Here is a 27,133-nt window from a genome sequence, read left to right on the forward strand (position 1 = left end):
CACACACCTAACACTCAACCAACACACAAAAAGTGACACACACTAGACATCATTACACACAAGTTTGACCCAGACTCAACCATCCTATTTACCGATACAAAATGGACACCTACATTATGGTCAGACCACCACAAAGCTTATGTAACCCTCCACTGGAAAAAAACAAATACAAACGCAAACAAGAAACTTGAAAGAACAACATACACCACGAGAGGAAAAATAGAACCCACAATATTCTGGCAACAAATCTACCAAAACGAATGGTCAACAAATGCTGACACTATCCAATTCCTCCAAGAGTGGGACGATATTTGCACATCAACTCTAGACAAAATCACCCCAATCCAAACCAGAACATCAAATAGGAAAAAATCAAACCCATGGTTCACCGAAGAGCTGAAAAAACTTAAAACACAAGTCAGGAAACTTGAACGCGCATGGAGCAAAAAGAAAGATGAACAAACACTAAATGCCTGGAAACTACTATGGAGGAAATACAAATATACCATAAAACAGACTAAAAGATTACATTACAAAACAATGATAGGACCAAACTACACAGATACTCACAAACTCTTCCATCTCGTGAACAAACTGCTAGACACCACACCAGTTACATACAACAGCAAAGACATACCAGATGTTGACAGCCTTGCGAAATACTTCAAGGAGAAAATAATACAATTACGACTGAAAATACCCGCCAGCCCTATTGAACACGCCACACTCCTAGACTGTGTAGATCCAGAAAACGGAATATACCCAGCAGACAGAACCTGGACTGAATTTGAATTACTATCAGAAGACCTCATCTCTGAAACACTTAAAAGATTTGCCAAACCCAATTGCAAACTAGATATAAGCCCAAACAACCTCATGAAATCTGCTCCTCAACAATTCATAATAGACCTAACGAACCACGTAAACTTCATGTTACAAAACGGACTCTTCCCAAAGGAAAAAGGAAAAATTCTACTCACCCCAATACCTAAAGACACAAAGAAAAACGCAAGCAAAATAACTAATTACAGACCAGTAGCATCTATACCACTAATAACCAAAATAACTGAAGGGATGGTAACAAAACAACTTACAAACTATCTAAACAAGTTCTCAATACTACATGATGCCCAATCAGGATTCCAGTCAAACCACAGCACAGAAACAGTATTAATTACCCGAATGACTAAATTCAAACAAATGATTGCAACCGGTAATAACATACTCCTCCTACAATTTGACGTCAAGTGCCTTTGACATGGTCGACCAAAGAATCCTATTACACGTACTTGAATATTTTGGAATTGGAGGTAATGTCCTAAACTGGTTCAAAGGGTTCCTAACTCTGCGCTCATATCAAGTCACATCAAATTCAACTACGTCTGCCACATGGACACCTGAATGTGGAGTACCACAAGGATCACCTCTTTCACCAACAATTTTCAACCTAATGATGATCCCCTTGGCAAAACTCCTATCAAACCATAACCTTAACCCATACATATATGCTGATGATGTAACAATATACATCCCTTTCAAACATGACATCAAAGAAATCTTCAATGAAATCAACCAAAGTCTACACATCATGAACACCTGGGCAGATGCCTTTCGACTGAAACTAAATGCAGAAAAAACTCAATGCCTAATACTCACCTCCCAATACAACACAAATGAATTTACCGCTATAAACACACCAAACCTAAACCTTCCGATCTCAGGAACCTTAAAAATCCTTGGAGTCACTATTGACCGCCACCTAACACTCGAAACTCATGCAAACAACACAACTAAAAAGATGTTCTACTGCATGTGGAAACTGAAAAGAATAAAACCACTCTTCCCAAGATCCGTCTTTCGCAGCCTAGTGCAATCCCTTGTGCTCAGTCATCTGGACTACTGCAACTCACTATACGCAAGATGCAAAGAGCAAATACTGAGAAAACTTCAAACAGCCCAGAATACAGCAGCCAGACTCATCTTCGGAAAACCAAAATACGAGAGTGCTAAACCCTTACGAGAGAAACTGCACTGGCTCCCACTCAAAGAACGCATTACTTTTAAAGTATGCACATTAGTCCACAAAATCATTCACTGTGAAGCCCCAGCCTACATGTCTGACTTAATAGACCTACCACCCAGAAACGCTAAAAGATCATCCCGTACTTTCCTCAACCTCCACTTCCCTAATTGCAAAGGAATAAAATACAAAACACTATATGCATCAACCTTTTCTTACATGAGCACACAATTCTGGAATACACTACCACGCAACCTGAAAATGACTTACGAACTAACCAACTTCCGCAAATTATTGAAGACTCATCTCTTTGATAAAATTTATAGAAAAGATCAAAGCATATGAAGTCCACACACTGTTAATAAATGTACGCACACTATTAATAATTTTACCACATGTATACCATTACTCATAATATATATATATATTTTTATAGAATGTTCTCCTATTACTATTCTGCTGTCCTATCATCTTCTTGCTGTTTCTTTCCATTGTTCCATTGTTCTTTCAATTGTTCTTTTCCCTCGATGATACTTGACTTGTCTTTGCATAACTCGTCACAATGTAATCAATAACCAAGCTGCTACAATTGTACTTCCATCTTTACAACATATTGTAAGCCACACTGCACCCGCAAATAGGTGGGAAAATGTGGGATACAAATGCAATAAATAAATAAAATAAATAAATAAATATTCCTGTTTTGCTATTGTGCATAGAATTGGAGCCCCTGAAGACGCCTACTGCGAAACGCGTTGGGCTTGAAGAGGTTTATGTTAAAGAGATAATGCTGTGTTACAGCATCACAGAGCTTGGACTGTGAGGCTTATCCCTGTTCTTCAGCCAACCATGAAGCCGATAGAAAAATAAGGAGCCTACAATATTGCACTGCTCAAAGATAAGACTTTTTGGGATTACAAATGCAGCACTGTTTTTCAGAAGACTCCTTGCTAATTTAAAAGTGTAACTTTGTTACAGATTGGTTCAGGACATTTGTTTATGCGTAGGATGGTTTTTTGTATTGCATTTGTATTTTGATTAAAAAAGAGTGTTGGCAATTAGCTCCATTGAAGTATGTATGGTGGTATGCTTGGTGTTTAGTAAGCATGATGTTATAACATACATATGTAGGTTGATTTGTGTCTATGCAGTAAAAACAGGAAATATTTCCACAAGAAAGTGTTTATTGCATAAAATATTTCAGTAAAGAGGAAAATATTATAAAAGTTGAATGAAATTTGTGATTTTCTGACTGGCATTAGAAGTAAGAAAACAATTAATATGCATGAGATCTATTTGCCTACAATGGAGGCAATGTATGCAAATAGATCTCATGCATGCCTTAGCACTTCGTTACGCTGGTCATTCCTACGCTCAAAGGCCTTTTCCTTGTCATCAGCAGCAGATGAATCCATTACGAATGGGTTGTGTCCACGTACCAGCAGGGGGAGATAGAGAACACTGAAAACCTCTAGGACAGCTAGCTCCATCTGCCTCTCAGTATTTCTCTATCTCCCAGCAGGGTTGGACGCAGCTTATTCAGTTCCTTCAAGATTCTGCCTGGGGTGGCTCGTGTGCTTTTGCCAGTTGTACCAGGGGTGTTGTGGCTAAGTGGAGCCCACTTTAAAGGCACATGAATTCGCCCTTTCCCTGCCTTACCCTCCCCCTTGTGTGGATGCAGGCATATAGTTTTGCCCTTTCCCTGCCTTTCCCACCCTCTTCTGCCTCCGGAGTGCCTCTGTAGCTGTTTGCCTCCAACTTTCCTCACAGCGTTAAAAAAAAAAAAGTGCTCTTCAGAGCTGCTATTTCTGAGGCTTTTCCTGACTGTGCAGCATGACCAGAGCTCGTGGACTCAGTCCTTGGCGGTAAGAGCGGTACTCAGCTTCTCCGGGGAGGGCCCGCAGGCAGCATCCCGATTAGGGTGATTTGGGCGTGAAGCCGCCATTTTGAATTTTATTCCGCCCTTTTTTGGCGATGGCTGCTGAGGGAGTTAAATGCTGTTCCCGTTGTGGCAAGCGCAGATCAGCAACGGAGCTCTGTAAAACGTGCTGTTTAGACGGTAGAGCCAGTATGAGCATGTCGAGCGATGATTCTTCCCGCTCGATGGAGCTGGCAGCGGGCTCCATCTTGGAAGCGCCGCATGGCTCGACCCCCGCGGTTGCGGAGGAATCTGAGAGCAGAGGGGCGCCTCGGGCCAAGGCTACCAGAGGAGCTCCGTTCCCCGTGGCTCCTAATTCGGAGACGGAGGTCAGGGTGAGTTTTTCTCCCTCAAGTTTGTACTTATTTTACATAAAGCCTTCATGCTGAAAAGAGCTCTGCTGCAGGTGTCTGACACTGCATTGCTACCTGATCTCCCTCCGACAGATGATGGCCCGGGGCGGATGTCAGAAGTGGATGCCCCTGAGCGTTGGATGCATGCCAAGCATAGACGGGTAAATTCCCTGTCGGAGAGTGGCACACACCCCTCCCCCCCCCCCCCCCCCCCCCCCCCCCCCGTGGTCGGGCTGTGGGGACTCTGAGGGATCTGGCAGGCCTTCGTGGTCTGAAGAGCCAGAGGAAGGTGCCGGTTTGCCACTGGATCTGGATGATCCCACTGCGGTCCGGATTTTCCACCGCGATGAACTGCCAGCACTTATCTCTGATGCCTTACAGGCCCTCTCTATTGATGACCCTGTTCAAAGCGAGGTCTCCTCTGGTAATCCGAGGATGGCGAGTACTAAGAAGCCTGCTCGTGCCTTTCCTTTGCATGACTCCATCCAAGAGCTTATTTCTGCTCAATGGGCTGACCCCAGGGGGCCCTTGAAAGTTGCCAGAGCGATGGGGCATCTTTACCCTCTGAGTGAGGAGCACTTGGCCCATTTTGGGATGCCTAAAGTGGATGCCTTAGTCGCTCTGACAAAAAAGACCACCCTTCCAGTAGAGGGAGGGGTCGCCCTGAAGGATATTCAGGACCGGCGACAGGAATCAGCGCTAAAACGGTCCTTTGAGATTTCGGGCCTAGCCTTAAGGGCGTCTGTTTGCAGTTCTTATGCTGCTCGAGCCTGCCTCTCTTGGTTACAACAGGCAGTGGAACAGCCAGTGGATGATGCAGAGTCCCTCGCTGAGGTTGCACCGCGTATGGAGTCTGCCTTGTCATTTTTAGCTGATGCCCTCTATGATCTGGTCAGAGCTTTGGCTAAACAGATGTCTGTGGCGGTGTCCGCCCACCGCCTTCTATGGCTAAGGCATTGGGCGGCTGACATGGCCTCTAAGCAAAGGCTGGTGAAGTTGCCCTCAAAGGCTGGTGACGTTGCCCTTTTAGGGCCTTCTGTTATTTGGAGAGGAGTTGGAGCAGATTGTTAAAGACCTGGGGGATGCTAAACCCCAGCGGTTACCTGAGGATAGGCCACGGCCTTCTTCCAAGGGTCAAGTGGTGCCCTCCTCCTCCAGACCTCGCTTCTGTGAAGCTAGAAGGTATCGCCCCGGGCCCCCTGCTGGGTTTACTCAATGTGCCCGCTTTCAGCAGAGGAACTCCTTTCGCTCGGACAAACGCTCCGCAGCGGCAAGCTCAAGGCCAGGAGTTCGGGGCCGTCCTCCACAATGATGGGACACCGGTCCACTCCTCCTTTACAGCTGTAGGAGGACGCCTTTCCCTCTTTCTCAAGGAGTGGACCAAGTACCTCAGATCAGTGGGTACTGCAGGGGCGTATCTGCGTGGGGCCACGGGGGCCTGGGCCCCCGCAGATTTCGCCCTGGACCCCCCTGCCACCGTCACCTACCTTTGCTGGCGGGGGTCCCCAACCCCTGCCAGCTGAGGTCCGCTTCCTCCTGCCGCTGCCTTTAAAAATATTCCTTCGGCTGGCGGGGGATCCCAACCCCCCCCACCAGCCAAGCCGAGGTCTTTTAAAGTTCTTTTTCGTCCTCCGGAGTCCATGCTGTTCAAAGCTGCTCCTTTCGGAGTCTGACCTCTGCGGATTGCCCTGCTTCAACGATGGTCTCCTATGTCCCAGGATTATCAACGCAGACTCACGTGGCTCCCTGCGGCCCGGCTCAATATGGAGTGGTGGCTCTCAGACAGCATGCTGCGGCGAGGAATGCCGCTAGCGCTTCCCGATTGGTGCCTGGTGGTAACGGATGCGAGCCTGAAGAGCTGAGGAGCACATTGCCAGGGAAGCTATGCCCAGGGTCTGTGGACACCCGAGGAAACGGGGTGGTCCATCAATCACTTGGAACTAAGAGCGATATTTCAGGCTCTTCTGGCCTTTCACAAGACTCTGGAGGGACTGGCTGTCAGAGTTCTGTCGGACAACACGACAGCAGTGGCCTACATAAATCGACAAGGCGGCACTCAGTGTCGGGCACTGGCCGCAGAGGCCGCTCAGATATGCCACTGGGCCGAGCTACATCTGCAGCTTCTGTCAGCAGCTCACATAGCAGGTCATAGCAACGTTCAAGCCAATTTTCTAAGCAGGTATCAAATCGACCCTGCGGAGTGGGAACTGGCAGACAAAGTATTCCTTCAGATCTGTGCCAAATGGGGAACGCCCGTAGTGGATCTTATGGCCTCAAGCACAAATGCCAAAGTCCCGTCCTTGTTCAGCAGATGGAGAGATCCGCGCTCGGCTGGGTTGGATGCCTTGGCTTAACCCTGGCCCCCGGGCCTTCTGTTTGTGTTCCCTCCTTTGCCCTTAATAGGGCGATTCCTCCTGCAAATTCGGCTGCATCAAGGAGTGGTGATCCTCATTGCCCCGGATTGGCCCAGGCGGCCATGGTATGCGGACCTCCGGTGGATGCTAGTGGAGGCTCCCCTTCCCTTGCCTCTGGTACCGAACCTGTTGACACAGGGCTCGGTGACCATGGAGGATCCATGCTGCTTTGGTCTTACAGCATGGCTATTGAGAGGGCGCAATTGAAGGACAAGGGCTATTCTAACAAGGTCATCTCCACTCTTTTGGAGGCCCGCAAGTGTTCCACTTCCATGGCCTATGCTCGGATCTGGCGCCAGTTTGAGGCTTGGTGTGTTTCTAAAGTGATCACGCCTATGCGGGCTTCTGTCTCACCGATTCTTGACTTTTTGCAGGATGGTTTACAAAAAGGCTTGGCCTATAATTCCCTGCGTGTTCAAGTGGCAGCCTTGGCATGTTTTCGGGGGAAGGTCGCTGGCCTCTCCCTGGCTGCGCACCCGGACATTGCACGGTTTCTTAGAGGGGTGCTGCAGCTCCTCCTCCTGTGTGGGCTCCTTGTCCGGCTTGGAACCTGAGGATAGTATTAAAGGCTCTTCAGTGTTTGCCCTTCGAGCCGCTGAGGCGAGCTTCGGAGAAGGATGTGACTCTAAAGACAGTCTTTTTGGTGGCCATTACTTCGGCGAGACGGGTGTCTGAGCTCCAGGCGCTGTCCTGTCGAGACCCATTTCTGCAATTCTCAGAGTCCGGAGTAACGGTACGTACAGTGCCTTCCTTCCTGCCTAAGGAGGTTTCAGCATTTTGCCTAAACCAGCCTATTTATCTGCCCTCCTTTACTAGGGAGGAGTTTCCGGAATCCTTTGGGCAGTTGCACCTTCTGGATGTGCGCAGGGCTCTGTTGCAGTATCTGCAGATGTCTAATGCTTTCAGGACCTCTGATCACCTTTTTGTATTGTTGTCAGGTCCTCACAGAGGGTCTCCAGCTTCTAAAGCTCGTTGGCTTAAGGAAGCTATTTTTTCTGCATATCTGCTATCTGGCTGGCCTCCGCCTGACGCTTTTAAGGCACATTCCACAAGAGCGATTTCTTCCTCTTGGGCTGAGACGGGAGCACTCTCTCTTCAAGAGATATGTAGTGCAGCTACTTGGGCTTCTAAGCTCTCTTTTGCCCGTCATTACAGGCTAGATGTGGCTGCCAGGAGGGACATGCTTTTTGGAGCACAAGTGTTTGTGCGTGGTGTGACTTGTTCCCGCCCTATCTAGGGATTGCTTTGATACATCCCATTCGTAATGGATTCATCTGCAGCTGATGACAAGGAAGGGAAAATTAGGTTCTTACCTTGGTAATTTTCTTTCCTTTAGTCACAGCAGATGAATCCATGATCCCTCCCTTATTGACTCTGTTTTGTGTTCTGTTTTTCCTGCAGACATGTTCCCTCATTGGGAGAAGTTGGAAAACAGTCTTCAGGATTTCTGTTTACTGTTCTGTTACAGGAGGTTGAGTTCGTCCCTCCTTTGTGTTATTGCTCCTGTTCTGGGGCGTTCACTGTGAGGAAATTTCATATTATGCTACTTTGCGGTTTAACACTGCTTTGGAAGCTTCAAAATACTGAGAGGCAGATGGAGCTAGCCGTCCTAGAGTCACTATGGTTTTCAGTGTTCTCTATCTCCCCCTGCTGGTAGGTGGACACAACCCATTCGTAATGGATTCATCTGCTGTGACTAAAGGAAAGAAAATTACCAAGGTAAGAACCTAATTTTCCCTTTTACCATGTGGGTAAAGTGGCCAATTGTGTACTATTTTGCCTATTAATGGCCATGTGCTAATGTTCCCATTAGTGCATGGCCGTTAGCATGTGAGCCCCTACCGCCACCTATTTTGTAGGCAGTAAGGACTCACACACTAATCACACATTAATCGGTTAGTATGTGGCAATGTAGCTGTGCTAACCGATTAGTGCAGAACACACTCACTCTATGCCCCCAGATCCGAAAATTACCATGGGATGCCTGAGTGCACCCCACGGTAAGACATTTTTTAACTGTGGTAGGCACGCATTACTGCTTACTACAGCTTAGTAAAAGGGCCCCTTATATCTAATAGTTGAGGCTTAATATAAAAATTAATTTGGAGTTAATAAAGAGAGGCCAATGAGGAGGTGGGTGAACCACAGATTGAGTGGTCTGTGTGAAAAGAGCTACCACTGAGGCCTAATATACAGTTGAAATCATGTCTGCTACTATGGAAGTTCTATATAGTGCTGGGTGTTTATAAGTTATAACATCTAGGGGCAGACATTTACTCTAGCTATAGGGCTGCTGTAAGTGATCAAACCTAAATGTACACGTTTCTGGCCACTTGCACTAGTATTCTAAAAATAGGTGCCGACTTTCCTTTATAGAATACTCTTAATATAGGCACATAACCAGCACCTATAGAAGGCATCCTATCATAAAATTACCCACAAAGGGGTTGATATTCAAAGCAATTTAAATAGCCAGAAATGGTTTCTGGCCAGTTAATCTCTTGTTTGGGCTATACTCTGATATTCAGCGGTAATTAATCAGTTAGGGGTAGATTCTATATATGGTGCCTGAAAAATCTGTGTGGTAAAAAAATATGCCTAGGCGTATTCTCTAAAGTATGCCTAAATTTTATAGAATAGGCTTAAATTTCCACGAGGTATATAGAATAGGCAGAGCGCCTCTCCACGCAACCAACTTTTTTTGCGTCCACTTAAGCCATGTTTTACTTGGCATAAATCCCGCACCTATATTAGGTGCAGAGCAGGTGTATTCTATAATAATTTTAGAAATGCCCATTCCACGCCCATAACCACGCCCCCTTTTGAACTGTGTGACTTGGAATTTATGTGCACCAAGTTACAGAATATGCTTAGCGACTTGAGAACATAAATCATAATGCCAGTTAGTGCTGATAATTGCTTGTTAGCATCCAATTGACAGCATTGATTAGCTAGTTAACCAATTAAGTTACCGGAATTGGCAAACGCCGTTATGGTACTATGTAAGCCACATTGAGCCTGCAAATAGGTAGGAAAATGTGGGATACAAATGTAATAAATAAATAAATTATAGAATACGCTTCAATTTCTGTGTGGAAATTAAGGCACGATAGAATTTGGAGGGTTGGTGAATATCACCACAAAACGCTAAACTGAAAGGGATCCTCTTACTAAGCTGTGGTAAGTGCTAGTGTGTTCTTACCATAAAACACGATCAGGCATCCTGTACTACTTTCATGATCTGTGCACACAAATCACGCATTAAAAAATATTTATTTTATTGTGGAGGGAGTGTGTCTGGGACAGAGAGTGGGTGCTTCTGCGCTAATCAGCTATTGCAGCTACATTACCAAATGCTAACTGATTAGCAAAGGAGTAGCTCGTGAGCCCATACCACGTACAAAATAGATGGTAAGTGGTCACATACTAATTCTTTTTAATGCCTGTGCACTAATGCCAACATTAGCACATGGCCATGAATTGAAAAAAAAACAAGGAAAATTAGCAATATTACTGCTGCGGTAAAAATTGCTTTAGGACACAGGAAAAACCCATGTAAGGGCATGATTAGGCCACTTTATACCACAGCCTAGTAAAAGGACCCAAAAGCTGGCTGTTTTGCAGGTGGTGGAGTTGGCACTTATGTGGTTAAATGCCAATATTCTCCACGTAACCACCTAAGTTTAGCAGTTAAATTTGTGTTACAAGACGTAAGGGGAGAGACTTGCTGAACTAAACATGTATACTCTGGAGGAAAGGAGAAACAGGGGTGATATGATACAGACGTTCAAATATTTGAAAGGTATTAATCCGCAAACGAACCTTTTCCGGAGATGGGAAGATGGTAGAACGAGAGGACATGAAATGAGATTGAAGGGGGGCAGACTCAAGAAAAATGTCAGGAAGTATTTTTTCATGGAGAGAGTAGTGGATGCTTGGAATGCCCTCCCGCGGGAGGTGGTGGAAATGAAAACGGTAACGGAATTCAAACATGCGTGGGATAAGCATAAAGGAATCCTGTGCCGAAGGAATGGATCCTCAGGAGCTTAGTCAAGATCGGGAGGCGGGGCTGGTGGTAGGGAGGCGGGATAGTGCTGGGAAGACTTATACGGTCTGTGCCAGAGCCGGTGGTGGGAAGCGGGACTGGTGGTTGGGAGGCGGGGATAGTGCTGGGCAGACTTGTATGGTCTGTGCCAGAGCCGGTGGTTGGGAGGCGGGGCTGGTGGTTGGGAGGCGAGGATAGAGCTGGGCAGACTTATACGGTCTGTGCCAGAGCCAGTGGTTGGGAAGCGGGACTGGTGGTTGGGAGGCGGGGATAGTGCTGGGCAGACTTGTACGGTCTGTGCCAGAGCCGGTGGTTGGGAGACAGGGCTGGTGGTTGGGAGGCAAGGATAGAGCTGGACTTATACGGTCTGTGCAAGAGCCAGTGGTTGGGAGGCGGGGATAGTGCTGGGCAGACTTATACGGTCTGTGCCCTGAAGAGCACAGGTACAAATCATAGTAGGGTATACACAAAAAGTAGCACATATGAGTTATCTTGTTGGGCAGACTGGATGGACTGTGCAGGTCTTTTTCAGCCGTCATCTACTATGTTACTATGTAAATTGGACTGCATAAAAATCAGCCCTATCTTTATACCATTAATTGCTGAATATCACACTTGATTGCATAAGAGATAGCCAGGTACATAAACCCGGATATTCAGTGCTGGTTCCTGGGAATGGCCCTGCATTCAATATGTTTATTTATTTAATCCAGCATTTGTATCCCACATTTTCCAATTTAGTTATTGGTTTCAATGTGGTTTACAGTTTACTTTGGATAGACAAGTTACAATCCTGTTTGGAATAGAGGCGAACTTGGTTTAGAAACTGTTAAAGGTCGAGCATCGAGTTGTGTTGGATGGTGTTAAAGTCTGCTATGTGGGTTCATCGAGGAAAACCTTTCGGAAGAAGTGGGCTTTCAGGTGTTTCTGGAAGGTTATGTTATCTGTGAATAACGCACTTTCTGCGGCTAAAAACATGCTCATCGCCGCCGGTTAGATATTGACCCCAAAATATTTATTTTCCTACATTGTGTGGACATTTTTATTCCTGACTCCTCTCTCCTCTGAAACACAATGACAGACCTCCTCCCTACACAGAGAAAAGAACAATGGGGCTCTGTGGCCCTGACATAACACCTCCTGTTTAGTGCTTACTAGCCATAGAAATAGTAGTGGCTTTAGGGAATGGCAAACCAGACCTAAGGCCTCACAACTTATGATACTTCAGCATTTCATAACTGGGTGAAGTTTTTGCAAAGATCCCTCCATCAATCTTACATTTGCATTTTAACACTCAACTCTTTAGCCAGTTCCCCCAAATAATATTGAAAAGATTCACAATCAAACTTTATTGCAGTTTCATGTATTAGACATGGAGGGGCATTTTCGATATGATATCCAATCAGACTTTGGAAGCTAAACATCCAAAATCAAAATAGAAAATATGGCCAGTTCCAAAATCACAAAACATCTTTTCTTTTTTTTTTAAATACCATTTGTAACAAGGTTTTATGCTCTGTGCATTTATCTTTTCAGGCCATTTTCAAACAAGAAACGTACAAGTGAAAAACAGAAAATCAAGCTGTTGGGATAGGAGGGGCCAGCATTTTTAGCAGACTGGTCCCCCAGACATCTTAGGAGAGCAGTGGGGTACTTCTGTGGACTTCATATAAGGGGAAAAGGAAATGGGACTTGATATACCACCTTTCTGAGGTTTTTTGCAACTACATTCAAAGCAGTTTACATATATTTAGGTACTTATTTTGTACCAGGGGCAATGGAGGGTTAAATGACTTGCTCAGAGTCACAAGGAGCTGCAGTGGGAATCGAACTCAGTTCCCCAGGATCAAAGTCCACTGCACTTACCACTAGTCTACTCTTCCGCTCTCAGGTGCACATCTCACTGTTGCTCCCTTGTCTGCTGAGCCCTTCAAAACCTACCCTAAACCCACTACCCCAACTATACACCACTACGATAACCCTTATAGATGAAAGGGGCACCTATATGTGGGTACAGTGGGTTTCTGGTGAGTTTTGGAGGGCGCACAGTTTCCACCACAAGTGTAACAGGTAGGGGGAGGTATGGGCCTGGGTCCACCTGTCTGCAGTGCACTGCACCCACCACTTCACTACTCCAGGGACCTGCATGCTACTCTAATAGACATGGCTATAACATCTGAGGCTGGTAAGTACTATTTTTATTCACATTTTTGGGGAGTGGAAGGGGGTCAGTGACCACTGAGGGAGTAAGGGGAGGTCTTCCCTGATTCCCTCTAGTAGTCATCTGGTCATGGAGGGCACCTTTTTGTGCCTTATTCGTTCTGAAAACAGGTCTATACCAAAACGATTAAGTTTTCACCCCAAACATTTATTTATTAGGATTTATTTACCACCTTTTTGAAGGAATTCACTCAAGGCGGTGTATAGAAAGAATAAATCTAACATAAGCAATAGACAATTACAACAGTAAAAATATATGTCCATTATGGCTGTAAAACGTTCAAGTGTTAGGCCTGCCCTACTCCCACCTTTGAAATGCCCCCGACATGCCCTCTTGTGGTTTGGGTGTACTGCAGACGAAATGCATAGATAAATGTCTTCAAAACAGTCTTCAAAAATACCAATTTGGGCGTTTTGGGAAAGAAATCTGTCTAAATGGTGCCTTATGACACTTTCTGGACATTTTTCTCTTTCACAAATGAGCCCCAAAGTGAAATTGAAAATGTCTGACTTGATTATAGGTCATCAAAAGCAAGCCTCTAATGGGCTTCAAATCAATCTCTTGCTCGGACAAGAACAACCCTAAGGCCACCACTTCCTAATGCTCCTGGTCAGCCTATTTACCCTGTTATGTAATGTAATATTTTACAATAAAATATTGTAAAGTATTTATATTTCTTGCTTTAATTTATTGTACCTTCATCCTTTCTTGTTTCTTTCTCCTGATCCTACTTCATCTTTTTTCATATTTTCTTCATTCTTTTATTTACACTTTGTATTTTCTTTTGTTTCTCTTTATTCATGTTCAGTTTTGCTGTATTTACCCTCCCCTCTGATTTCAGAGATGCCAAGTTACCAAGTTCCAGGCTAGAGCTTTTGGGACAGTCCTGGATTTCTCACAACCCCATCCTGGTGCATTATGAGACTTGCAGCACTGATTTAAATGAGTAGAATCAGGCACACTGCTTTTTAGGATATAAGTTAAAAACCAGGACTGGCCAAAAAGTCTTCAGTCTTTAACTGGGTAACTTGGCATCTCTGTGATTTCTGTTTTCTTATCCATTCTGCTCGCCAATATATTCTTTTAGATGTTTTCTTCCTGCTGCTCCTATTCTCAGGTCCTATTTCCTTTCTATCATTTCTTGTGTTTTATTTTAATTTTTTTTTAACTTTTGTGTCTCTGTACACTACCCTTTTCCCCTTGTTTCATATATACATCCCTTTTCTTCACACATACACAGTATCTCACTTCTCTGTTGCTAACACATTCATCCCTTTCCAGCTCTCTGACAAAAACAGCTTGCTCCCATCTAGTCTCAACTGCTACTCTCTCATATATACATCCTTCTTCATTTCTTCATCTTTTCCTCCATCATGTCAGCCAGTACTCTTTTCCACATCTTTCTTCCTTATTTTCTACCATAATTTTGTCACCATGCTTTCCTTCCAGCCTTTTTCTTTTCCCACATCCCTAAACCCTTAATCTCCTTTCTTTCCCTCCCTTATCCCTTTGTCCTCCTTTCTCTTCTTCTTAACCATCCCTTATTCCTTTCTGATGTTCCTCCCAAGGTCATAGGAACAGCAGCAGCAGCACAGGCCATAGGTTCTGTGAAGAGACATATCATTTAGCAGTCCCTACACTGCAGACTACACCAGCCTCTTTGAATAGAAACCTCCAGATAGAGCAAGGAGGCAGGCCACAGGGTCAGGGAAATGGTATGTCTCTTACAGATCCCACAGCCCACCCTGCTGCCACTGCTCCATACAAACTTAAATGGAACCAAAAGGTAAGCGGGTCATTCTTCAGGGGGAAGATTCAAATTGAGAGAGCCCTGGGATCCTATACTTTACAGTAATCCCACCCTTGATTGTCTCTGCACAAATAGTTCCAGGAAGCATCTCTGAGCAACATTTTACATTTGGAGACTGACTAGGCAATGGGAGTATGCAATGCAAAAGGTGCCACCTGAAAAAAAAGATCTTTGGGTACTATGCTTAATACTTCAGAATTTCAAGTCAACTACCAATAAATGAAAGGCCATACAGCCCCAAAACTGACAGCAAGGTGTTCAACTGTTTAGTGTGATGTGATGTGCTTGATATATCACCTTTCAATTCAATACCAAAGCGGTTTACAATGATAAAATCCCAGCATGAAATTACAACAGCATGTGTTGCAACACACTAGTTTGTCACGAAGCACAGGGAGGTGTGTTGCTGTAGCACACCTTGTTCTTCGCACCTCGGCTGAGAACAGGAGCGTTCCTACAGCTGCTGTTGCAAAAATCATTGCTATAGGATGAAGTACTGGTGCAGCTGGAGCTGGCACTTCACTTTGATGCAGCATAGGCTCCAGCAACACCAGCACCCTATACTTCAGCCAAGATCCTGGCGACACCAGCAACAGAAGCGCCTGCCTATACTCAGCTGAAGCAATGCCAATGATAAAAGTCCCCATAAAATAGAAAATAGCACAGATCCTTGGGCTCATTTGCACTCTGCAGGTCCAATCCATCTCTGCCCTCTCCAGCACAACTTCTTGTTGGTAGGGACACCAGAACTGCAGCACCCACTTAAGATTCCAAAGCTCCACACAGCTTTTCCCTTTTTAAACTTGGGTGGCAGTAGCAGCATCAAGCTAGAGGAAATGTAAGAGCAAGGGAAAGAAGGGGAAAATGGATAGGAAGTTGCTGTATAACCTATGAAGGTAGAGAGAAGAGTTTGTAATGAGATACTGAACATTTTAGGCTACAAGAGGGGGAGGTAAGAGAGTGTGGAGGTTCTGGTCTGAAAGGGGGACAAAGAGAGAATGGAGATGCTGGGCTACAAGGGGAAAGAGAGAGAGATAATGTGGAGATGCTGGCCTACAATAGGGGGAAGAGAGAATGCAGATATTCTGGGCTACAGGGAGAATATGGAGATGCTGGGTTACAAGGGGGAAGATAGAATATGGAGATGCTGGGTTACAAGGGGGAAGATAGAATGTGGAGATGCTGGGCTACAAGGGTAAGGTGAGAGAATATGGAGTTGAGGGGCTACAAGAGGAGGAGGTGAAAAAGTATGTGGAGATGCAGGGCTACAAGGGAGGAGGTGAAATAGAAGGTGAATGGAGGAGTAGCCTAATGGATAGTGCAGTGGGCTGGGGAACTGGGTCAATTTCAACTGTAGCTCCTTGTGACTCTGAGCAAGCTGCTTAAATCTCCATTGCACCAGGTGCAAAAACTTATATTGTGACAGAGAAAGTATCTGCATTTATTTAGTTGTACAACAGAAAAGCAGTTTATCAAATTCTGGAGCGTGAGAGAGAAAGACTGTGGAGCTGCTGGGCTTCAAGGAGGAAGATAAGAGAGAATATGGAGATTCTGCACCATAAGAGGGGGATGTGAGAGATTGGAGATGCTAGCTACAAGAGGGAAATATCATAGAGTGGAGATGCTGGATTACAGGTGAGGAGAGAATATGGAGATTCTGGTCTTCAAGGGGGCGAGAAGCTGCTAGACTAGGGGGTGGGGGAATATGGAGATTTTGTTCTTCAAGGGGGTGGAAGCTGCTAGACTATGGGGTGGGGGGGGGAAGAAAGAGGGAAATGCTGTGCTATAGGATGGCATGAGAGGGAAAATGGTGGAACCATGTGGGAGGGTCAATGGGGGGGGGGTTGACTACAGAAGGTAAAAATATGGTAATGGAGAGTGGGTTAAAAACCGAAGGGGCTGGAGAAAAAGGCACTACGGGGTACGTCTGCCCTAAAGCTAAAACATACTGGAAAGCCATTCAATGTATACTTCAGAATTGGACCGGATAGGTGATTCTGTGGGATTCAAACATTTTTTTCTTTAATGGAGTGATACAAGAATTGAGAATATCAGTGAATATGCTGCTTTGCCATTGTATTGATGCTTCCAAATTGGCATTGGCTGGCCCTTAAAAATTTGAGGTGGTCTATTACATTAAAAAAAGATTTGGTATGTTTATAAATTATTGGCATAGTGAAAGGGCTCTGTCTGAAAATGGGCCAAGATCTGGAGGCCGCTGATAAGCTGCATTCTCTAGATGAGTTTATTGGTTGAATTGGGAATTTTCTTTGTAGGGGAAGACAGACTTGTAGTGTGGTCTCTGGGGTAGGGAGGGGAGGGTAGATAAGGGGTGGGGGAGTTTAAAACAGGGATTGAAAAAAAATGTTTATTCAGCTTTGCTCATATTGTACTGAAGTATTATGTCACTCTAGAAATAGTTCAAGGTGTGAATTGTTATATATTTTACACTTTGCTTCAATAAAGTTCTTCCATAAATTAAAAAAAAAGACCAAAGGGACAAGGAAAATTGGAGAGTTAGGGAAGATGGTCTGAGCAGGAGGTGGTAGGTAGGTGAAATTTAAAAAGGAGATTCAGGACAGTAGGGCAAGGAGGATAGTAAAATTTGAGTGGATAGAATGGTAAAAAAAGAAAGAGAAAAAGAAAGAATGAAAGAAATAGAGGATAGAGATTTTAAAAAAATGCAAAAACAATATGGCGGAGACAGATTTAAGAAGGTAATGGAAGAAAACTAGAGGACAGTGGAGAAATGGCATATTGACAGACACTGGAAAGAGAGGGCTTCTTTTACAAAGCTGCGCTACCGATTCTCAGTGCGGCAAATGAAAGAAAGCCCATTCAATTCCTATGGGCTTCCTAGCATTTGCCGCGCGGAAATCGCTAGCACGGCTTTGTGAAAGAAGCCCAGAATTAGGAAACACACAGAGAAAAGCAAAAAAAGAGACAAAGACTAATACGACTGGCAAAATGAAATGCCAGGACAACAAAAGGAGAAAAATGCATTTATTTATTTTGAATTTATTAAGTGTAATATGTTAGCTTTGAAAAATGTGCATTGTGGATTTCTTTGTACAAGAGAAAATACATTTCTAATTTTATTTCTCCAGTGTTGTGGTGCATGCTGAGTTTGACTTTTTGAGGTTCCCAGTTCAACTGTTGTCTTCATATTTTTATTTCAAATTTGTAATCCTTTGTTCTGTATTTGCTGAAGGCCTCTCTGTGTGTTGTGTGTGTGACCAAGGTGTGGTATTTTATTGGCATGTAGAGTTTATGTAGAGATCTGTAGCAGACCAACTTGTTTTGCTTTCCTAGTAGTAGAGGCATTAGTGTTCTAGGGCCCAAGGTACTATTTATAGTGCTACCTATTCAAAGGCAGTCTTCTTGTTTGAATCATTGAAATTAATGCAAGTTTATTACATGTGTGTTAACTTGGAATTTTTTTTCTGGTTTTGCATTATTTCACAGTATGCCTAGTAGTATATAGACATTGATTTTGCTATTACTCAGATGCTGTGATAAGCAGAATATTTGTTGTATAGTGAGTTCCATGGAAAAATGCCCCAGTTCTACTCTACATCTGTGGTTGAAGGGAGGAAGTTTTTATTTATTTTTATAGATGCATAATATATTTATATGTAACTGATAAGAACTGCTATACTGTGTCAGAACAAAGGTCCTTGAGGGTCATGCATGCAGTGTGTCACATATGCAAGCACTATCCTTCAGGTGTGTCCTGATGGAAAAAATATTGAGAACCATTGAATTACAATAAAATTCTTTCTACAACTGTGAAAGCACAACAATCCCGACACCATATACACAGACTAGAAACTTGTGGAGCTCTTACCCACTCTGCCCAGCACTCAGGACACACAGATTGGAGCCCTGCCACAGACTCATATATAGAAAGAAGTAAGGGAAGCACTGCTGGGATCTAGATGAAAAGTGAGACTGGAAAGCATAGAGGCTAACTTTTCAAGGAATTTTCTCAATATTGGGGGTGCTCAAGCACCCACAGAGTCGGCTCCTATGCTGGAAAGTGCTGGTGTAAAGCACAAATTCCCTCAGGTGAAAAGCGTTATGGGCATCCCACAGCTTAATATCTCCAGACTGGTTAGTTTTGTACTACCATGACAGAAATAAATGTTACTCTTAAACCAAGATGTGTTTGAAATTATCCCAGTCTCATGGATTGATTGTTAGTGATCATCTCTCAACCCTTGCATTGTACCAAAGAGAGCCTGCAACATTTTTAACATTGCCGGTGGGCAAGAGAAGGAGCTTATTTGTAATGGAGATATGTCCTTGAAACAGCATTATGTGAAACACATCATCTTTTCTGTTTTGCCCCTGAGCCGACAAAGTTAAAATTTCTTATTTAAAGATTAAAAAGTTTGGATTAAAGTTTGAGAAAGATTACATGGGAGATAACAACAGACAAGTTTAATACTGATAATATAAAGAGACCAATGACGAACTATGTGCTTGATTCTTATTATTTTAGCAGTCTCGAGTTGCACTGCTGAAGTCTGTTAGAAAGGGTATAGTTAAATCTGCTCTGATAATATAAATTTGGACTCTAATTTATAAGCTTGTGCATGAGATCTATTTGCATGCGCTGCCTCCATTGTAGTAACTTTGTCTCCTGTGCCTTGCCTTTCCAAATGTAAACTCCTGCTGCTCTGTCATGTTATCTGAACCTCTAAATTCCAGCTTAGTGTCATGGATGATGATAGTAACATAGTAACATAGTAGATGACGGCAGAGAAAGACCTGTACGGTCCATCCAGTCTGCCCAACAAGATAAACTCATATATGTGCTACTTTATTTACCTGACTTTGATTTGATTTCAGGGCACAGTCTGTAAAAGTCTGACCAGCACTAGCCCCGCCTCCCACCACCAGCTCTGCCACCCAATCTCCGCTAAGCTTCTGAGGAACCATTACTTCTGAACAGGATTCCTTTATGTTTATCCCACACACTTTTGAATTCCGTTACCGTTTTCATCTCCACCACCTCCAACTGGAGGGCATTCCAAGTATCCCCCAGTCTCTCCATGAAAAAATACTTCCTGATATTTTTCTTGAGTCTGCCCCCCTTCAATCTCATTTCATGTCCTCTAGTTCTACCGCCTTCCCATCTCCGGAAAAGGTTTGTTTGCGGATTAATACCTTTCAAGTATTTGAACGTCTGTATCATATTTTGATTGGGTGACAGGAGAATTGAATCAGGGACGAGCTATGGACGTAATCTACTTAGATTTCAGCAAAGCTTTTGACACGGTTCCCCACAGGAGGCTTTTAAATAAACTGGATGGGCTGAAGATAGGACCTAAAGTGGTGAACTGGATTAGGAACTGGTTGACGGACAGACGCCAGAGGGTGGTGGTGAATGGAGTTAGCTCAGAGGAGGGAAAGGTGAGTAGTGGAGTGCCTCAAGGATCGGTGCTGGGGCCGATTCTGTTCAATATATTTGTGAGTGACCTTGCCGAAGGGTTAGAAGGTAAAGTTTGCCTATTTGCGGATGATACTAAGATCTGTAACAGAGTGGACACCCCGGAGGGAGTGGAAAACATGAAAAAGGATTTGAAGAAGCTAGAACAATGGTCTAAGGTCTGGCAATTACAATTCAATGCGAAGAAATGCAAAGTGATGCACTTAGGGAATAGAAATCCACGGGAGACGTATGTGTTAGGTGGCGAGAGTCTGATAGGTTCAGAAGGGGAGAGGGACCTTGGGGTGATAGTATCTGAGGATTTGAAGGTGACGAAACAGTGTGACAAGGCGGTGGCTGTATCTAGAAGGTTGTTGGGCTGTATAGAGAGAGGTGTGACCAGCAGAAGAAAGGGGGTGTTGATACCTCTGTATAAGTCGTTGGTGAGGCCCCATCTAGAGTATTGTGTTCAATTTTGGAGGCCGTATCTTGCTAAGGATGTAAAAAGAATCGAAGCAGTGCAAAGAAAAGCTACGAGAATGGTATGGGATTTGCCTAACAAGACGTATGAGGAGAGACTTGCTGACCTGAACATGTATACCCTGGAGGAAAGGAGAAACAGGGGTGATATGATACAGACGTTCAAATATTTGAAAGGTATTAATCCGCAAACGAACCTTTTCCGGAGATACGAAGGCGGTAGAACGAGAGGACATGAAATGAGATTGAAGGGGGGCAGACTCAAGAAAAATGTCAGGAAGTATTTCTTCACGGAGAGAGTGGTGGATGCTTGGAATGCCCTCCCGCGGGAGGTGGTGGAGAGGAAAACGGTAACGGAATTCAAACATGCGTGGGATAAACATAAAGGAATCCTGTTCAGAAGGAAAGGATCCTCAGGAGCTTAACCGAGATTGGATAACAGAGCCGGTAGTGGGAGGCGGGGCTGGAGGTTGGGAGGCGGGGATAGTGCGGGGCAGACTTATACGGTCTGTGCCAGAGCCAGTGGTGGGAGGCAGGACTGGAGGTTGGGAGGCAGGGATAGCGCTGGGCAGACTTATACGGTCTGTGCCAGAGCCGCTGGTGGGAGGCAGGGATAGCGCTGGGCAGACTTATACGGTCTGTGCCAGAGCCGCTGGTGGGAGGCGGGGATAGTGCTGGGCAGACTTATACGGTCTATGCCAGAGCCGGTGGTTGGGAGGCGGGGCTAGTGCTGGGCAGACTTATACGGTCTGTGCCCTGAAGAGCACAGGTACAAATCAAAGTAGGGTATACACAAAAGTAGCACACATGAGTTGTCTTGTTGGGCAGACTGGATGGACCGTGCAGGTCTTTTTCTGCCGTCATCTACTATGTTACTATGTATATCACCCCTGTTTCTCCTTTACTCCAGGGTATACATGTTCAGGTCAGCAAGTCTCTCCTCATACGTCTCGTAACGCAAATCCCATACCATTCTTGTAGCTTTTCTTTGCACAATTCTTTTTACATCCTTAGCAAGATACAGCCTCCAAAACTGAACACAATACTCCAGGTGGGGCATCACCAACGACTTATACAGGGGCATCAATACCTACTACTACTACTACTTAACATTTCTAAAGCGCTACTAGGGTTATGCAGCGCTGTACAATTTAACAAGGAAGGACAGTCTCTGCTCGAAGAGCTTACAATCTAAAAAGACAAATGTACAGTTAATCAGATAGGTCAGACAGATTGGGGCAACCTATATGTTCGAAAGGTTAGGTTCCGAATGCAGCATTGAAGAGGTGAGCTTTAAGCAAGGATTTGAAGATGGGTAGGGATGGGGCTTGGCGTAGGGATTCAGGAAGACTGTTCCAGGCATAGGGTGAGGCAAGGCAAAATGAGCGGAGCTTAGAGTTGGCAATGGTGGAGAAGGGTACTGAGAGGAGGGATTTGTCATGTGAGCGGAGGTTACGGGCAGGAACGTAGGGGGAGATGAGGGTAGAGAGGTAGGGTGGAGCAGCAGAGTGAGTGCATTTGTAAGTAAGGAGGAGAAGCTTGAATTGAATGCGGTATCTGATCGGAAGCCAGTGAAGCGACTTGAGGAGAGGGGTGATATCAGTATATCGGTTCTGGTGGAATATGAGACATGCGGCAGAGTTCTGAATGGATTGAAGGGGGGATAGATGGCTGAGTGGGAGGCCAGTGAGGAGCAAGTTGCAGTAGTCGAGACGAGAGGTGATGAGAGCGTGGACGAGAGTTCGGGTGGTGTGCTCAGAGAGGAAAGGGCGAATTTGTTGATGTTGAAAAGGAAGAAGCGACAGGTTTTGGCAGTCTGCTGGATATGTGCAGAGAAGGAGAGGGAGGAGTCGAAGATGACCCCGAGGTTGCGGGCAGATGAGACAGGGAGGATGAGGGTGCCATCAACTGAGATAGAGAGTGGGGGAAGAGGAGAAGTGGGCTTAGGTGGAAAGACGAGGAGCTCGGTCTTGGACATGTTCAGCTTCAGGTGGCGGTTGGACATCCAGGCAGCAATGTCGGATAGGCAGGCCGATACCTTGGCCTGGGTCTCTGCAGTGATGTCTGGTGTGGAGAGATAGAGCTGGGTGTCACCAGCATAAAGATGATACTGGAAGCCATGAGATGAGATCAGTGAGCCTAGGGAAGAGGTGTAGATAGAGAAGAGAAGGGGTCTAAGAACAGATCCCTGGGGAACTCCAACAGATAGCGGGATGGGAGTGGAGGAAGATCCATGAGAGTGCACCCTGAATGTGTGGTGGGAGAGATAGGAGGAGAACCAGGAGAGGACAGAGCCCTGGAACCCAAATGAGGCCAGTGTAGCGAGAAGTAAATCGTGATTGACAGTGTCAAAAGCGGCAGAAAGATCGAGGAGGATGAGGATGGAGTAGTGGCCTCTGGATTTGGCCAGGAGCAGGTCATTGCAGACTTTAGAGAGTGCTGTTTCTGTCGAGTGGAGAGGGCGGAAACCGGACTGGAGTGGGTCGGGGATGGCATGAGAGGAGAGAAAATCAAGACAGCGGCTGTGAACGGCGCGCTCGAGTATTTTGGAGAGGAAGGGTAGGAGAGAGATGGGGCGATAGTTGGAGGGGCAGGTAGGGTCGAGTGATGGTTTTTTGAGGAGAGGTGTGACTACGGCGTGCTTGAAGGTGTCAGGGACAGTTGCAGTGGAGAGAGAGAGGTTAAGGATGAGACAGATGGAGGGGTTGACAGTATGAGTGATGGTGTTAAGTAGGTTGGTGGGGATGGGATCAGTGGAACAGGTGGTGCATTTCGAGGAGGAAAGAAGGCGGGAGGTTTCATGCTCGGTGATCTCAGGAAAGGAGGAGAAGGAGGCCTGGGTTGGTTGGTTGAGGGAGAGGGTTAATGGGTGAAAAGGGGGGGTGGGGGGTGATGGCTTGGTAGTGAATTCAAGGTTGATCTTTTGCACTTTGTCGTGGAAGTAATCAGCCAGTGATTGAGGAGAGAGTGAGGGGGGAGTGGGAGCGGGGGGCATCTTGAGGAGAGAGTTAAGGGTGGCAAAGAGACGACGAGGGTTGGAGCTGAGAGAATTGGTCAATTGGGTGTAATAGTCCTGTTTTGCAAGGAATAGGGAGGAGTGGAAGGAGGATAGCATGAATTTATAGTGAAGGAAGTCTGAATGAGTACGAGATTTCCTCCAGAGGCGTTCAGCAGATCGTGCGCAGGAGCGAAGGTAACGGATGCAAGGGGTCAGCCAGGGCTGGGGATTAGTACGCTTTGTGGGACGGGAGGTGGATGGTGCGAGGGTGTCCAGAGCAGAGGAGAGAGCGGCATTGTAAGCGGAGACCGCTTTGGCGACAGTCTTGGAGGACATGATGGATGGGAGGAGATTAGAGATACTAGCGGATAAGGTGAGGGGGTCAATGGCCTGGAGATTCCTGGAGGTGGTGGTTAAGGTTGGGCGGGGCAGGGGGGGTTAAGAAATGTGAATGTGATCAGGTGGTGATCGGAGAGAGGAAGAACTGAAGCTTGGAAATTGGAGGGTGAGCCGGATGAGGAAAGGACAAGGTCAAGACAATGGCCGTCTCGGTGAGTAGGGGTGGTAGAGCACAGCTGGAGGTTGAAGGAGGAAGTTAGGGTGAGGAACTTAGAAGCATGAGGGTCGGATGGGTCATCAACATGTATATTGAAGTCTCCGAGAATGAGGGATGGAGATGAGGGTTCAAGAAAGACAGAGAGCCAGGCATCGAAGTCGGTAAGGAAGGAAGAGAAGGATTTATCAGGGGGGCGGTAGATGACTGCCACTCTGAGTGGTAGTGGGTTGAATAGCCAGATGGAGTGGGCTTCAAAGGATGAGAAACAGTGAGACTGCGGTAGGAGGAGGGGTTGGAAACTACAGGAGGGCGAGAGTAATAACCCAACGCCTCCACCGCGGCCAACTGGGCGGGGAGTGTGTGAGAAGAGGTAACCACCATGGCAAAGGGCTGCGACTGAGGCAGAGTCGTCCGGGGAGATCCAGGTTTCGGTTAGGGCGAGCAGTTGAAGGGAGTGGGAGATGAAGAGATCGTGGGTGAAGGGCAGTTTGTTGCAGACTGAGTGGGCATTCCACAAGGCGCAGGAGAAGGGGAGGGAAGAAGGGGGGAGGAGGGGAATAGAGACAAAATTGGAGACGTCCCGGGATCGTCCGCGTGGATAGGACGGGGACAGATGAGGGGGACCTGGATTAGGGTTAATGTCTCCGGCGGATAGTAGGAGGAGGAGCAAGAGAGAGTGGAGGAGGGAGGGGGAGGACGGGCGACGAAGACGGGGTGCACTTAGGAGGAATGGGGATGGGTTAATAGCAGGAAGGAAGTGTTGAAGGTTGAGAGCTAGGATGGAGGAGGGGGATAAGAGGGATGGTGAGGTGGTGAGGGATGGGGGATAAAAGGGTATTGCCGTGGCGGGCCAGGCGGGAGGGCAACGAGTTCCAATGGTGGACAGTGGGGGTGGGGAGGAGAAGAGATTAGGAAGGGACAGGGCAAGGAAGAGAATGTGGATAGGAGCCATACGTAGTGACTGAGGTGTAGCAGGTGACTGTGTGGTGACTAAGGTGTTAAGCAGATAGATAGAATGGAGAGCTGGGTTGGAGGTTTGGAATTGATGGACTGGTAAGTTAATAGTTGACAAGCTAGCAGCAGGCAGGCAGGTAAGTCAATGGATGAGAGGCTCGCAGGCAGGCAGGCGAGCAGGTAAGTCAATGGATGAGAGGCTCGCAGGCAGGCAGGCGAGCAGGTAAGTCAATGGTTGACAAGGTACATAAGTACATAAGTAGTGCCATACTGGGAAAGACCAAAGGTCCATCTAGCCCAGCATCCTGTCACCAACAGTGGCCAATCCAGGTCAAGGGCACCTGGCACGCTCCCCAAACGTAAAAACATTCCAGACAAGTTATACCTAAAAATGCAGAATTTTTCCAAGTCCATTTAATAGCGGTCTATGGACTTGTCCTTTAGGAATCTATCTAACCCCTTTTTAAACTCCGTCAAGCTAACCGCCCGTACCACGTTCTCCGGCAACGAATTCCAGAGTCTAATTACATGTTGGGTGAAGAAAAATTTTCTCCGATTCGTTTTAAATTTACCACACTGTAGCTTCAACTCATGCCCTCTAGTCCTAGTATTTTTGGATAGCGTGAACAGTCGCTTCACATCCACCCGATCCATTCCACTCATTATTTTATACACTTCTATCATATCTCCCCTCAGCCGTCTCTTCTCCAAGCTGAAAAGCCCTAGCCTTCTCAGCCTCTCTTCGTAGGAAAGTCGTCCCATCCCCACTATCATTTTCGTCGCCCTTCGCTGTACCTTTTCCAATTCTACTATATCTTTTTTGAGATACGGAGACCAGTACTGAACACAATACTCCAGGTGCGGTCGCACCATGGAGCGATACAACGGCATTATAACATCCGCACACCTGGACTCCATACCCTTCCTAATAACACCCAACATTCTATTCGCTTTCCTAGCCGCAGCAGCACACTGAGCAGAAGGTTTCAGCGTATCATCGACGACGACACCCAGATCCCTTTCTTGATCCGTAACTCCTAACGCGGAACCTTGCAAGACGTAGCTATAATTCGGGTTCCTCTTACCCACATGCATCACTTTGCACTTGTCAACATTGAACTTCATCTGCCACTTGCACGCCCATTCTCCCAGTCTCGCAAGGTCCTCCTGTAATCGTTCACATTCCTCCTGCGACTTGACGACCCTGAATAATTTTGTGTCATCGGCGAATTTAATTACCTCACTAGTTATTCCCATCTCTAGGTCATTTATAAATACATTAAAAAGCAACGGACCCAGCACAGACCCCTGCGGGACCCCACTAACTACCCTCCTCCACTGAGAATACTGGCCACGCAATCCTACTCTCTGCTTCCTATCTTTCAACCAGTTCTTAATCCATAATAATACCCTACTTCCGATTCCATGACTCTGCAATTTCTTCAGGAGTCTTTCGTGCGGCACTTTGTCAAACGCCTTCTGAAAATCCAGATATACAATATCAACCGGCTCCCCATTGTCCACATGTTTGCTTACCCCCTCAAAAAAATGCATTAGATTGGTGAGGCAAGACAGGCAAGGCAGGCAGGTAAGTCAATGGTTGACAAGGTAGCAGCAGGCAGGCAGGTAAGACAATGGCAGAGAGGCTCACAGCGGATCAGGCGGACTGGAGCACACTGGAGCAGATGTACTGGAGCAGGTAGGCTGGGCAGGTAGGCTGGAGCAGATGGACTGGAACACTGGAGCAAGCATGGGAAGCTGGATCGGTGGACTGGAACAAGCTGGGATCAGGCGGACTGGGACGAGCTTGGAGCAGGCGGATCAGGCGGACTGGAACACACTAGAGGATTTGGACTGGAACAAGCAGGGTGGAGCAGATGGACTGGAACAAGGGGAAGCTGGATCATGCAGACTGGAACGAGCTTGGAGC

The sequence above is a fragment of the Microcaecilia unicolor genome, chromosome 1 (assembly GCF_901765095.1).
Source record: "Microcaecilia unicolor chromosome 1, aMicUni1.1, whole genome shotgun sequence".
NCBI lineage: Eukaryota > Metazoa > Chordata > Amphibia > Gymnophiona > Siphonopidae > Microcaecilia > Microcaecilia unicolor.